The following is a 14,618-nucleotide window of genomic DNA, read 5'->3' as shown; positions in this document are numbered from 1 at the left end:
GATGGCATGCCTCTTGCTATGAAACACGACCAACAGGTGCGCGAATATAGTGCTTATTGTCACTGTCACTTTTTTAGCTATTCAAGTATTATCTGATCATGCATAAATTAGTTTATAGCTTTAAATGGTTATTCAGAAGAGGTAGATTTATATATTTATTTTAGCTTAAACTTTTGTTAAATGCATTTTCTCAATGTACAAAAAGACACAGTTATGAAAACATCATTACATGCTCTCTCTAGATATGAGTCTATGTTGTCTCCTTAGCCTGTTAGCTGCACTAGGCCATGTAGACCCAGATCAATTTTTGTCTATAGATGTTTTCTGTATATTTAAGGCATAACTCTAAAAGAAAAAAAAAAACAAAACAAAAACAAAACTGAAATCCTATAGCTGGATTAAGCTATTTTGAATAGTTTTTTTTTTTTTTCAATTTATCTAGATTATTCAAGCTATATATTTACTAAAGTATATAAAATTACATTATATTGTGAAGGACAAGAGTTATGTACAACGTAACATAAAGCTACAGAGGAATCATAAGTAAAATTCCAGGGGAGATGAATCCTCCTTTCCTAGTACATTATACATGTACATGTACTTTGATACTGATTAATATTAAAACACTACATAAGGTACGAGAGGGGGTGCTATTATTGAGCACTTTTACTAAAAAAGATGGTACCGGTACTAAAACTAGAAAGAGTGAATTGTAATGATATCAGATCATTTAATATGTACAATGAACATACGTGTAAAATGTATGATTCTGTAAACCTCACTATAGAAATGAAATTCCGTAGATAGGGTGTATGATTCATTGTTAAAATGACTTTCTAACCTGTTGATTGAGGGCAGGTCCCAGGACACAGATTGTTCTTTCTTATTATAGTAAATATTGCTGTGAACAAGTCATATTTTTGCTATAATTAGAAAAATACACTTAAGTTCTAGCTTTTTTTAATGAGTATTAACAAGTTTTGAAATTAACTTGCACTTTTTGTAGCGTTTATTATAAAAACAAAGAGTTTTAAATAATATTCAAAATATATTTTAAAGGAAATTTATACAATGTAGTAATATTACATGCATTCACATTGATGATCAAATAGAGATGTCAGCTCACTTATCGATAAAATGTATGTATTTCTTATTACATAGGTTTGACCATCATATATCATAATGAAAAAAATATTTTAAGAAAAACTCTATTGTAGAGAAAAAGCCATTGCGGCTACAGGAGATCGAGGAATTCAGCTGGCCTCTGATTGGTGAGTTATGTTTAATTGTATGGATACTCGTACAAATGCAGCTTTTTTGAGTTCAAAACTATTTATATCTATGTATAAATTTAAAGTCTGTTCAAGCTGATTAAACTGATTAAAATTATTCTTTTTATCTAAAAGAATAAGTACTCTGTTCAATGCACTGGCAAATATGTATTTAACATATTGAACAATATTATAATAGAACATCAGTTTATTCATATTAAACAACTATTTATAACACATACAGTGTGGAACATTTCCTTAGATCAAAGTATCATAGAATTCCAAGAAGCTGTTTAAAGAACAATATATCTTTTTTAAAAGAGATCGAAGTTTGCCATAACATCCCCTTCCATTGCCTTCTTTCCTGTATTTGACAGTTATACTATTTCAGAAGGCTATTTTTAGGTGTTTTTCAGTATTACATTCTACCTAGGCTGCGATGGTCGTCCATCTCATTGGTAGACTGGGGATGGGGTCTGGGTTCATCCTCACATTCCTGTAGATCATGTTCAGTTCAACTGAATTTCCTTAGCTTTGTTTTTTTATGTGGTAGATGGTGCTATGTCCTATGTTGTTTTACTTCTCATTTAATCTGGTCCAAAGATACATTTCATATTTTTCTCTATGATTCTGCACTGCATTGGATTCCAAATATATTACAGACTTCTTGCTTTTAGTCAGAAATTTTGACCCTGCGTGCAAATTTAAGACTTCCAAAACTAAAGTGCATAGTACTCACACGTGATACTTTATTTAAGTATACTTTTGATTTGGTGCCACGTCAGAAGTAAATAAGGAGTCCATAGGGACATTAAGCTAGGCTCTTAGTTCTTGTAGGGGTATAGTGCACCATCTTTGCTAGCCAAGAAAGAAGAGAAGAGCGGATCTTCATCCTTGGCTAGCGGATCTTCACCCTTAGCTAGCAAAGATGATAGTGCACAGGAACAACATTCTTAGTGAAAAATCATACTAGATCACCAGACGATACAGAGTGTACCTATATTCAACAGATTATAAGACAGTTGTATACAGTGTATATACAAATTATAATTCAAAAATTTTTAAATTATTTGAGAGGCACCTGTTAAACTTAATCATTCAATTGGTTTTGCCAAAGTTGACTGTCATAAAATACTATGATCTGTCTTGTTGTTACAATTTTTTAAATTAATATTTCAAAACAGTAGTGGAATGTACATTACTATACATGTATTGTTCAGAGATTTTGACCCTTTGTAGTGTATTACATACCAGTACATGTATACATATAAATAGCCCAAGAGTGTGTCAGGCAGGAAAATGGAGACTGGTACTTCTTGATTTAGCAATCTTACCTATAAATAATCATATATATATAATCTATTGCTGTGTTTAGGTTTCAATTCTTCCTGAAAATAAGGAATTGATGAATCTGGAAAGTGAAATGAATTTTCAATATTCAGTCAAACAGAGTTCAGAATTAAGACCTTTATATCCATTCAAAGATTGCTTACATGTATCAAAGTGTGTGCATAAAAATTCATTGTCATATTTTCCTTGTATTCAAGTGAACATGATTTCAGTAAGGAAAATTTCACTGTCATTAATAAACTGTGACATTTAATGTACTTTTGACCCTGATTCAGCAATGATAAGATATTTGAACGATACCATGAGTAATAGAGCAGGAAGAATGCTCTTAAGCTACTGCTTGACATGGAGATTTCAATGGCTCTCCTTATAAAAAAAACAGGGCTTTTGTAAGAAAATGTGGCAATGTTATTCATTTTTGTGCTCTCAAACAATTCAATCATAATGCAGTGTTGTTGAGGAAAACTGATTCATATTTTTTTTTTTTCATTTATACACGTATTTACTTGTGTACATATGTAACATTTATTATATGGTCCCCTTCAAAGAATGGAGGGTATATTGCTTTGCTGCTTTCTGTTGGTCCACCATCAGTTTACATTCATTTTATTTGCAGAGGTTGCACATATTGAAATGAAATTTGTATACAGATTTATCAGAAAAATATCTAGGTCAAGATCTGTTTTGGGCACAATCAGACAATTTTGGACAAAGTCATGACCCTTATACTTATAAAATTAGGATAATTTGCAGTTTCCATTCATTTTCTTTGCACAGGTTACACATGCTCAAATAAAATGTGGTATACAAATTTATCTTAAGAATATCTAGGCTACAAGTTTTGGGATCAAGCCATTTTTGACAGAGTTACGCCCAGCTTGGACTTAGAAAAATTCCAATTAATTGGAGGAAGGAGACATTAGTGTTTTACAAACATTTCTTGTTTCTTTTGTCTCTATCTTTATATCTGTGTTACACTTTAATTTAACTTGTCACACTTCAGATTCAAGATGATGTCTCCTCTTAAAGGCTAGTAATAAGACTTAAAATACACTGTCAAATGTGTCTTAGCAGTAAATTGGTCTTCTCTGTTATATGTGATGTTATATATGTGACCTGGAAAACTGCATCCCATTAATCCTATACCTAGCTCTGTAAACTTGAAAGGAAATTTTCACCTTCCTTTGAGAGAAGTTATTTCCCTTTGATTATTCACTTAAGATATTAAGTAAAAAGGTGTAGCGGTAATGGACCATATTTTTAATTATTATTTTTGGCCCATGGACCTCATATTTGAAGAAAAAAAGATTGTTATAATTAATTCAAGCATCTTGCTGTGAAGATGTTTTAAGATTTTCTTATTTATTAGGTCACAAGAGGACTATGATCTCCCTTTGAGTAGGAGTAAGATTACTAGCGTAGCTTTGGTCCCTTGCATATTTTTTCTTGCCAGATATTTGACTTATGGAAAAAAAAGAAGATCATTAAAAGTTTATAGCAGCTGTCAAAAGCCTCTGATATCTTAATTGTCAGTAAAATACATCCTTGTTCTGTCTATTGTATATGAATAGAGATAGAATACCTTTGTTAGGATTGTCACCTGTATAAAGATATGTATTCATTTTGACTTCACAGAAAAGCATATCCACTGAGCACGAAATTTGTACCTAGTACATAATTATATGCATATCTAACGTATTGTACAGAGATACGTTGTCATACCTATCTTTTATGGAAGAAATATTAGACAGAAGAATCATACATATTTCTATGGTACACCATGACTTGGCAATTGAAATTAACTGTATTACAGTGTACATTATTGTCAGTATTAAAGATTGAAGGTGATAGGGCTATATATTGTAGTTTTCCATATCAATTGAATGCCTCTAAGTCCCACACTTAGGTATTTTTTTGCACTTCTAGACTTATGAGATCTATATCAATAATGCTAGGATGATAGGGAGATCATGATGAAAAGATATGCACCAAGGAGAATCTTCAGTGTTTGTGTTAAAGAAATTAAGGGTTCCAGAGACTTTCACTTAAAGGGGAGAAACCTTATGCCAGGCATTTACATTTGTATGATCACATTTCAAAAATATTGGATGGGAGATTTTATAGGTCTTTAACCATTTCATGACTTTGATGTATTGACCTGGACAAGACCCAGGATGAGTTGTCAATATTTGTTATATTGACCTGCATATAACCCATGGTCACCTCTTCATAATTTAGAGATATACAGATGTATTGGCCTTCATAAGTCAAATGTTGGTCTATATCCTCCCAATATACAGTAATTTATATTAAAAAGATATGTTGATTGAGAGAATACAGGTATTGCAATGCATTCAAAGGTTATATAATTAAATATTTAATTGGTATCAAATATGCAGTATAACTAGTGCTAATTGTAACGGGGACCGTTACAGATGTTCCCCAAACGCTCCCCAACTCCCTTTTGGTGCCATATTCCCTGTAAGCTTCATTAAATAGGACAAAATCTATGCATTTGAGACTTAAACAACGCCAAGTTCATTCAAATTTTAGCATTGCATGCGTGCGCATGTGAATGCGTGTGCGTAATGACCATATCATCTTGTCTACACAATCTATATATTTTTTATATACTAAATATTAAAGTATTTAATCCAAAAGTATTAAAAAAATACGCTCATTCAGGTGTATTTTTGATTTTACTCATTTCACGTGCACACACGTGCATACATGAGCATGGTGACCATACCTTCTTGTAGAAGTCCATTACATCTATCTATGTTCTAAATCCCACCCCGTGTGGTTGAGAACCAAGGGAGTTATAGCTGTTTCAAGTTTCAGCCAATCAGATTACAGCGCACGTACATGAACGTGTATGCATGTGCATAGTGACCATACCTTCTTTTAGAAGTTCATTATATCTATCTATGTTCCAAATTCCATCCTGTTTGGTTGAAAACCAAGGGAGTTATAGCTCTTTAAAGTTTAAGCCAATCAGATTGCAGCACACGTGCATGCACGTGTTTTCATGATAATTGCTATACTAGTATATCATGTTGTAGGATATCTTAATGCATAGCTATGTTCAAAATTTCATAGGATTTCGTCGAAAAACAAGAAAGATATAGAGACTTTAGTTTCAGCCAATCAGAGCGAAGCGCACGTGCATGCACGTGAGGTCTTGCTATTTTGACCATGTCATCTTGTCTACGCTACTAATATATCCTTACATTATAAATTTCAAAAGATTTCATCCAAAAATAGAAAAGTTACTGCTATATCCAATATATTGGTCATTTCACGTGTTGCACGTGCGCGCTCTTGCAAGCATGTGCGCGCAAAATGGCATGTTGACAATGTCATCTTATCTACATTTATAATATGTCTATATATTCTAAATATCAAAGCATTACATCGAAAAATGTAAAAGTTACGGCAATTTCAAGTATATTGGTCATTTCACGTGTTGCACGTGCGCGCTCTTGCAAGCACGTGCGCGCAAAATGACCTTCGTTCCGCAAATCTACATAACATGCCTACTTACCCTAAAAAGGTTTCCCCTTAATCGGATGTGTACTTTACAAGATCATTCGCGGACAAAATTTTCCCGAGAAGAAAAATAATAATAATAATAACTAGTGCTAATTGTAACGGGGACCGTTACAGATGTTCCCCAAACGCTCCCCCACTCCCTTTTGGTGCCATATTCCCTGTTATCTCTATTAAATAAGAAATACTTTATGGAATTTAGACTTAATCAAGGTCTTCCAAGAAAAATACAAAATATATTAAAAAAAAAATAGGCATTGCACGCGTGTTCATTTGCGTAACGACCATCTTATCTTGTCTACACTATCTAAAATTTTAATAATATCAAAGCATTTAATCCAAAAGTATTAAAAAATGCACTCATTCGAGTGTATTTTTTATTTTACTCATTTGACGTGCACGCACGTGCAAGCACGTGCATAATGACTACACCTTCTTGTAGGAGTCCCTTATATTTATCCAAGTTCTAAATCCCATCCTGTTTGGTTGAAAAACAAGAGAATTATAGCCATTTGAAGTTTCAGCCAATCAGATTGCAGCACACGTGCATGCGCGTGATTTCATGAATGTTTTCTATATCATATTTTAGGATATCGTAATGCATGACTATGTTTTAAATTTCAAAGCATTTCGTCAAAAAACAAAGGAGATATAGCCATTTAAAGTTTAAGCCAATCAGATTACAGCACGCGCGCATGCGCATGCTTTTATTAAAATTTTAATAGATCATGCTGTAGATCTTCATAATGTAGGACCATGTTCAAAATTTCAAAAGATTATGACAAGAAACAAGAAAGATATTGAGATTTTAGTTTCAGCCAATCAGAGCAAAGCGCACGTGCATGCGCGTGAGATCTTGCTATTTTGACCATGCCATCTTGTCTATACTACTAATGTATCCTTACATTATGAGTTTCAAAGCATTTTATCAAAAAATAGAAAAGTTCCGACTATATCTATTATATTGGTTATTTCAAGTGTTGCACGTGCGCGCTCTTGCAAGCACGTGCGCGCAAAATGACCTTGATTCCGCAAATCTGCATAACATGTCTACTTACCCTAAAAAGGTTTTACCTACCTCGGACGAACAGTTTACAAGATCATTCCCGGACAAAAAAGTACCCAGGAAGAAGAAGAAGAAAAATAATAATAATAATAATAATAATAATAAGAAACAGAGTAAAAACAATATGTTCCCCAACTTCGTTTGGGGAACATAACTAGTGCTAATTGTAACGGAGACCGTTACAGATGTTCCCCAAACGCTCCCCAACTCCCTTTTGGTGCCATACTCCCTGTAATCTGTATTAAATAAGAAATACTTTATAGAATTTAGACTTAATCAAGGTCTTCCCAGAAGAATACAAAATATATTTAAATTTAAGCATTGCACGCGTGTTCATGTGTGTAACGACCATATTATCTTGTCTACACTATCTATATATTTTAATATACTTAATATCAAAGCATATAATCCAAAAGTATTAAAAATTGCACTCACTCGAGTGTATTTTTAATTTAACTCATTTCACGTGCACGCACGTGCATGATGACTACGTATACACCTTCTTGTAGGAGTCCCTTATATTTATCAATGTTTTAAATCCCATCCTGTTTGGTTGAAAAACAAGGGAGTTATAGCCATTTAAAGTTTCAGCCAATCAGATTGCAGCACACGTGCATGCGCGTGATTTCATGAATTTTTTCTATAACATATTATAGGATATCCTAATGCATGACTATATTTTAAATTTCAAAGCATTTCGTCAAAAAACAAGGGAGATATAGCCATTTAAAGTTTCAGCCAATCAGATTGCAGCACGCGCGCATGCGCATGCTTTCATGAAAATTTTTATATATCATGCTGTAGATCTTCATAATGTAGAACTATGTTCAAAATTTCAAAAGATTATGACAAGAAACAAGAAAGATATTGAGACTTTAGTTTCAGCCAATCAGAGCGAAGCGCACGTGCATGCGCCTGCGATCTTGCTATTTTGACCATGCCATCTTGTCTATACTAATAATATATCCTTACATTATGAGTTTCAAAACATTTCATCAAAAAATAGAAAAGTTACAGCAATATATATTATATTGGTCATTTCACGTGTTGCACGTGCGAGCTCTTGCAAGCATGTGCGCGCAAAATGACCTTCGTTCGGCAAATCTACATAACATGTCTACTGACCCTAAAAACATTTTACATTAGTCGGATGTGTAGTTTACAAGATCACTCGTGGACAAAATTTTCCCAGGAAGAAGAAAAATAATAATAATAATAAGAAACAGAGTAAAAACAATATGTTCCCCAACTTCGTTTGGGGAACATAATAAGAAACAGAGTAAAAACAATATGTTCCCCAACTTCGTTTGGGGAACATAATTATGGACTGCATAAAAATATTAAATTACGTTATATATCTCTCTCAGGAAGTAAAAATTCTAGCTAGATTTTCAATTTTTTTTTTAATTTTTTCATGAATCAATCGTTTTTTTTTTTTTTATTTATAAGGATTGAGAAAAAGGAAGTGTTTTTTTTTTCCTTTTTACAGAATGTTTTAAGTTTTCCGTTCATATGATGAAATTTGCTTTTGTGGTCAGTTAACTAGCTTTAAGAATTATTATGCAACTTACTTTTACAAAAGATTATGACATCACAATGTAAAACCTGCTAAAAATTAATTGATATATTATCTGAGCATACAAAGAAAACCTTGAATTTTATAGGAATAAGGAATAATATGGCATAAAATTAACAGTTATTTCTTTCAGTGTCACTTTAGAAGATTGATCCATTATGCTTACTAGGACTTTGTTGTAAATGATTATTGGTTAATAGAAAAAAATCCTTAATATCCCCCTATAATCAAATTTCGTTGTAGAAACCCATCGTCTCAAGCCACGGTCCACGATCCGAAGTCTGTGTATAACTCTCTCCTTCCCATGGCTGCTTGCATGATCTCAAAAAGTGTCAATCTTGAATATTTACACCTCTCTATTTTGGCATCATATTCAGTCAATGACAAGTTTTGTTTCCATCGCAATTGGAATAAACAATTTACATCAGCAGTATTCTACACTGCGATTGAGTATTGAAAGGTTAATTGCCATCAAAGTTCATTATCTGACTATGATTTACTCACATTGGTCAATACTTTAATTAATGAGCTACGAAATACTCTCCTCTCAATCAACCATGGCCAGAATGGGAGAGGATCATACATTTTGGGTGTGATTTGCGACGATGGTAATACCCTACATTTACTTTTGAGATTAGTATGACATGTTATTTAAGTCAAAAAATGAAATCAATTTACCGTATTAGTGGAAATTTTAGGGAGACACAAATTTAGCGATTTCTACTCAAAATCTGGTATGGTATTTTATTTTTAGCGAGAAGAAATTTTAGCGATTTTAAAATGCTAACTAAAGAAGCTATTACAAATAATACACAATTACATGTAATTATTAACGATTGTCGATATTCAATTTTAGCAATGTCAGCACCCTCACTAATAATGCCAAAATTAAATCCTCGCTAAAAATTCTATTTAGTACCATATTTCATTATTGACCTCATTTACATGTATTGCTGAAAATGCACCAAATATTATAAGTGTAGTGAACATATGTTATCATCTCTGAAAGTATTTTGGATCAGATTTTGTACTTCAGAGGAAATGATTTTGATCCTACACTATCTGACTGTCACTGCTTATTACATTGGGAAATGTCTGCCAGTTTTACAAAACTAGTAGAAAATAATCAAAATGTGTGTAAGATGCAATTTATTAATCCACTTTTTATATGGCCAGAAGACTCAGCATTTAAATTTCAAGAAGCTTTAACCTCTGTAGACATACAAAAAGAGCTGTCTGATTTGGCAAATTTGGAGGTTCAGAACTCATTATCCTCTGTAAATACTGCTGTAGACAAACTCCAGACTATTATTATTAATGCTGCCACTAGATCCTTGAAAAGAAATAAAACTAAAGCAGAAAAAAATAAAACTAAAGCAGCACAAAGAAATAAAAATAAGAAGTGGTTTGATGGAGATCTAAAACACACAAAAAATAAATTAATTAATATTGCTAGAGTTATGTCTCAATTCCCAAAAGATCCAATTATTAGAGGCAGATTTTTTAAACTCAGAAAACAGTATGCGAAATTATGTAAACACAAACGAATACAATATCAGCAGTCCCTCATTGCAAGGCTTGATGCTTTAAATGAGGATAATCCCAAACTTTACTGGAACCTTGTGAACCATCTTCTTGACAAAAATAATGCAGTAGATACAACTATTCATCCTGATAGATGGCTGGATCATTTTACAAAATTAAATGAAGTGAGAGAGTCATATTTTGACAGGCTAAATGAATTGAAAACGAAAATTTCTCAAATGGAAAATAAACAATGTTTTAACGAATTAGACTATACAATAAGTTCTTCAGAAATAGCAGAGGCAATTTCTTGTATTAAATATGATAAATCTCCTGGACTAGACAACATTTCCAATCATATGATTAAATATGGTCACAATGCTCTACTACCATCTTTAAGAAATATTTTCAATGCTTGCTTATCACATGGACTTTATCCCAAATCATGGGCCGAGGGATACATTACTGTTCTGCATAAGTCAGGGGATATCAATAATCCAAACAATTATCGTGGCATTACCATCACTAGTGCAATTGGTAAATTATTTAACAGTATTTTGAATAAAAGACTTGATAAATATCTAGAAAAAAACAAAATTATTAATGATTGTCAAATTGGTTTCTGTAAAAAGGCAAGAACATCTGATCACATGTTTATTTTAAGAACTTTATTTGAAACATATTGCTCTCAGAAAGAAGGACGACTCTTATGCATGTTTCATTGACTTTAGAAAAGCATTTGACACAGTAATACATGAAGGCATCAAAATTAAACTGCTAGAAATTGGGGTTGGATCTAAATTTTACAATGTAATTAAGAGTATGTACAATTGTAGTAGATCATGCATTAAGTTAAACAATCAAATCACTGAGACTTTCCCTATTAAGTTAGGAGTTAAACAGGGAGACAATTTAAGTCCAAATTTATTCAAAATTTTTATCAATAATCTTCCAGAATACTTCAATAATATAACTGATGATAATATTCAGTTACACGATAAATTACTTCATTGTCTAATGTATGCAGATGATATAGTTTTATTGTCCAAGTCATCAAAAGGACTTCAACAAAAACTTAATTGTCTTGATAAGTTCTGTACTGACTGGTGCCTTGATGTAAATGTTTCAAAAACCAAAGTATTAATCTTTAATATTAAGCAGGTAGACTCTTGAAAGAAAACTTCACACTAAACAAAGAACCTCTTGAATGTGTTACTTCTTATAAATACTTGGGCATACATTTCACTGCATCTGGAAGTTTTACACTTGCTTAGGATGAACTTTACAAAAAAAGCTTCAAAGGCACTTTTTAAATTACAAAAAAAATTCCTATCATTGAACCCTAAAATAAACACAGCTTTACATGTATATGATCATACAATAAAACCCATATTACTTTACGGTAGTAAAATTTGGGGGGGCCTCAACATTCTATGGCACGATTTAGAAATGGACCCATTGCACTGGATGAATTATTTTCTAAGTCACTTTGTGAGAAATTACATTACAAGTTTTGTAGATTTTTACTAGGTGTAAATAACAAAAGTACAAAATTTGCAGTCCTTTCAGAATTAGATAGACACCCTATGAATTTCAGTATTGTTCAGAATATATTGAATTTCTGGCATAGGTTAGAGAATTTGGATGACATATATCCTCCATTAAAAGCTGCCTATACTGCCTCAGTATCCAATTTCAATAAAAACAAATTATTATGGTTTGGTTCTATTGATATGTTTAAACAACTTCTTCCTCAGTTAACACCTCATCTGAAATCATCTACATCAACATTTAAATATCATTGTAAATGCATTCTAAATTCATATTTTCTTGAAAAATGGTATCAAAAGAAGGAAGAATTAAGTAATTGTGGGAAATTGGACACCTATTGCACAATTAAACAGAACTTTGGACTAGAACCTTATTTATTAATTTTAAGAAAGTTTGAAAAAAGAAAGATTCTAACAAAATTTAGAATATCTTCTCACAATCTGATGATTGAAAAAGGTAGACATTACGGTATTCCAAGAGAAGAGAGAATATGCCCCAATTGTAAAATAGAAGAGATAGAAGATGAAGTACATTTTCTTTTAAGTTGTCCATGCCATAGTCAATCAAGAATAAATTTACTATCCATGATATCTATGAGGTGTCATCTTTTAAAAGCTTGTCAAAAAATGACCAATTTTTATGGTTAATGAACTGTGAAGATGTTGATGTGCTGTTCAAATTGTGTGAATTCATAATCATGTATAGTTTGACAAATTCAAAATCATTTGAAGTACCTTAGTTGGATAATTATGCTACACTATGTAAAGGTGTTGTTGATATGTGTGTTGTATTATATACTCTACATTGAACAGAAGTGGATAACTTTAATACATGTATAATAACTATCTACTATCCTTCAGCACTGACTCTTGCTGTCCATTGTAGTTTGATTTAATTAACACATGTGTCAATGTATAATTATTTATATAATATGTGTTTATTTCCATAAATTTTATGTCTGTTTATTCTACATGAGGCAGAAGTGGAATTCTGTATATCCTTTAGCACCGACTCTTGCTGCCTCCTGTTGATGTTTCAAACATAGTTTTATGTGTATTGATATGTATATATTTACATATATATGTATATCATGAATAATACTTATGCACATTTTTTTTTTTTTTTTTTTTTGTACAACAACCCGTCATGTGTATGTCTATATATGAAACTTAAAAATGCCACCAACATATATATCAGTATATATATATATACTTAATAGAAGAATTGCTCTTCACCACATGTTGTATTCTGTCTATTACTTTATTATGTTTATATGTAATTATATATGTTATATGTTTATGCCTAATGGGCCCTGATTGGTAATAAATTCTATTCTATTCTATTCTATTGTAAAGAGCCTACAAACACATAATTATAAGTATACATTCAAGTTTTTATCTTGAACACAAGATGTCTTCCTTATACAACATGTATATCATGTATATACAGAAGATTTGTGTATGGATATAATGAAGCTTGGTTGTAATAATGTGAGAAGTAGCAGCAGGAGAAATTCTCAGTAAGCCTTTTACTATTTACAAACCTGGATTGAACTTTTCAAAATGTCTAGACTTGATGCTATTTGATTTGTTGAATATCAGATTACTTGCACATTTGTTAATAGACTTAAATGTAAAATTGAAGCAAAATCTTCGAAATATTTTGCTAAGATTGAAACTGTTCCAGGAGATTACATTACCTGATTATTGGTGTGAAAATCTGCAAGTTTTAATAATTATAAATACATGAATTTTACAACAATATAGATGTAGGTTTTCAGGATATTGTTTTCTTAGCATGGAAGTGCCTTAAAATGACTACATGTACAGTGAAAACTGTCTAGTCTGACACTTGGACAATCTGTTTCCCTGTGAATTCTGAACTTCATTTTGATTCCCATTTGACTTTCTGTTTAAATATTTTCACACTGTGTAATCTGATACCCTGTGTATTCCCCCATCAAAAAAAAGTCTCTCCTTGCATGTGGAATAAGAGAGGCTTTACTGTATTTTGATTTTTTTTTGCAGGCTCTTGTCACATGTAGATGACCCTACCCTGGATGATGGCACCCCCAGGGAATATGTCCTCTATCTGTGTCCTAACGGTAAAATGCAGGACGAACTCAACAAATTCTGGGAGAAGAGCCTCACCCACTGTGGATGGAACGGGGCGCATTCCTACTTCCCTCACATTACCATGTGTCCATTCTTCACAGTGAGTTCAGTGGATCAAATTTTACAGGCTTATAGTTTAAAGAATGTATAGAAAAATATTCTATAAGTAATCAGACAGGATTTTTTTATGGCAAATTTGGTATAACTTGCCATTTTGGGATTCAATTATTTGAGATCTTGAAAAAGACACCTTTGCAGCTCTGCTGTCTTTGAATGCATAAGAGAATTTTCTATACAAGAAATATCTTTTGATTCAGTAAAACTTTGTATCAAGGTTGATTTTTAAGAAATTTTTAGGTTGATGACAAAGATGTAGGATTTTTGAGTGAGAGCTTTGTAAAGCTAGAGAACAAACTAGGCCCAGATACTCTGAAGCTCGATTTCTTTAGTCAGATGAATTTTATTGGATTATTTGTGAAGGATACCATGTATGAATTCCTAAAATGTTCTCAATGTTCAGCAAAGAATTAGCCAAAGGAGGTAATACACTGATGTATTAAACATTGCTACATTTAATAAAAAATACAGTCAAACCTGTCATAGCAACCACCTGTGTT

The 14,618-nt window shown here is 32.1% G+C and overlaps 1 long non-coding RNA gene across 1 annotated transcript; it reads left to right on the top strand.

Annotated features, from left to right (window-relative positions):
* The first annotated feature begins 1,217 nt into the window (after positions 1–1,217).
* Positions 1,218–14,414, top strand: LOC134256477 (uncharacterized). Its single transcript, XR_009989731.1, has 3 exons — positions 1,218–1,271; positions 13,915–14,101; positions 14,359–14,414. It is a non-coding gene; the product is annotated as an uncharacterized LOC134256477 (long non-coding RNA).
* The last annotated feature ends 204 nt before the right edge of the window (positions 14,415–14,618 follow it).

The sequence above is a fragment of the Saccostrea cucullata genome, unplaced genomic scaffold, assembly GCF_032062105.1.
Source record: "Saccostrea cucullata isolate Sc308-1 unplaced genomic scaffold, CSIRO_AGI_Scuc_v1 ctg13520, whole genome shotgun sequence".
Classification (NCBI taxonomy): Eukaryota; Metazoa; Mollusca; class Bivalvia; order Ostreida; family Ostreidae; genus Saccostrea; species Saccostrea cuccullata.
Note: the sequence above shows the minus strand (reverse complement) of the source record. Positions and strands in the feature narration are given on the sequence as shown.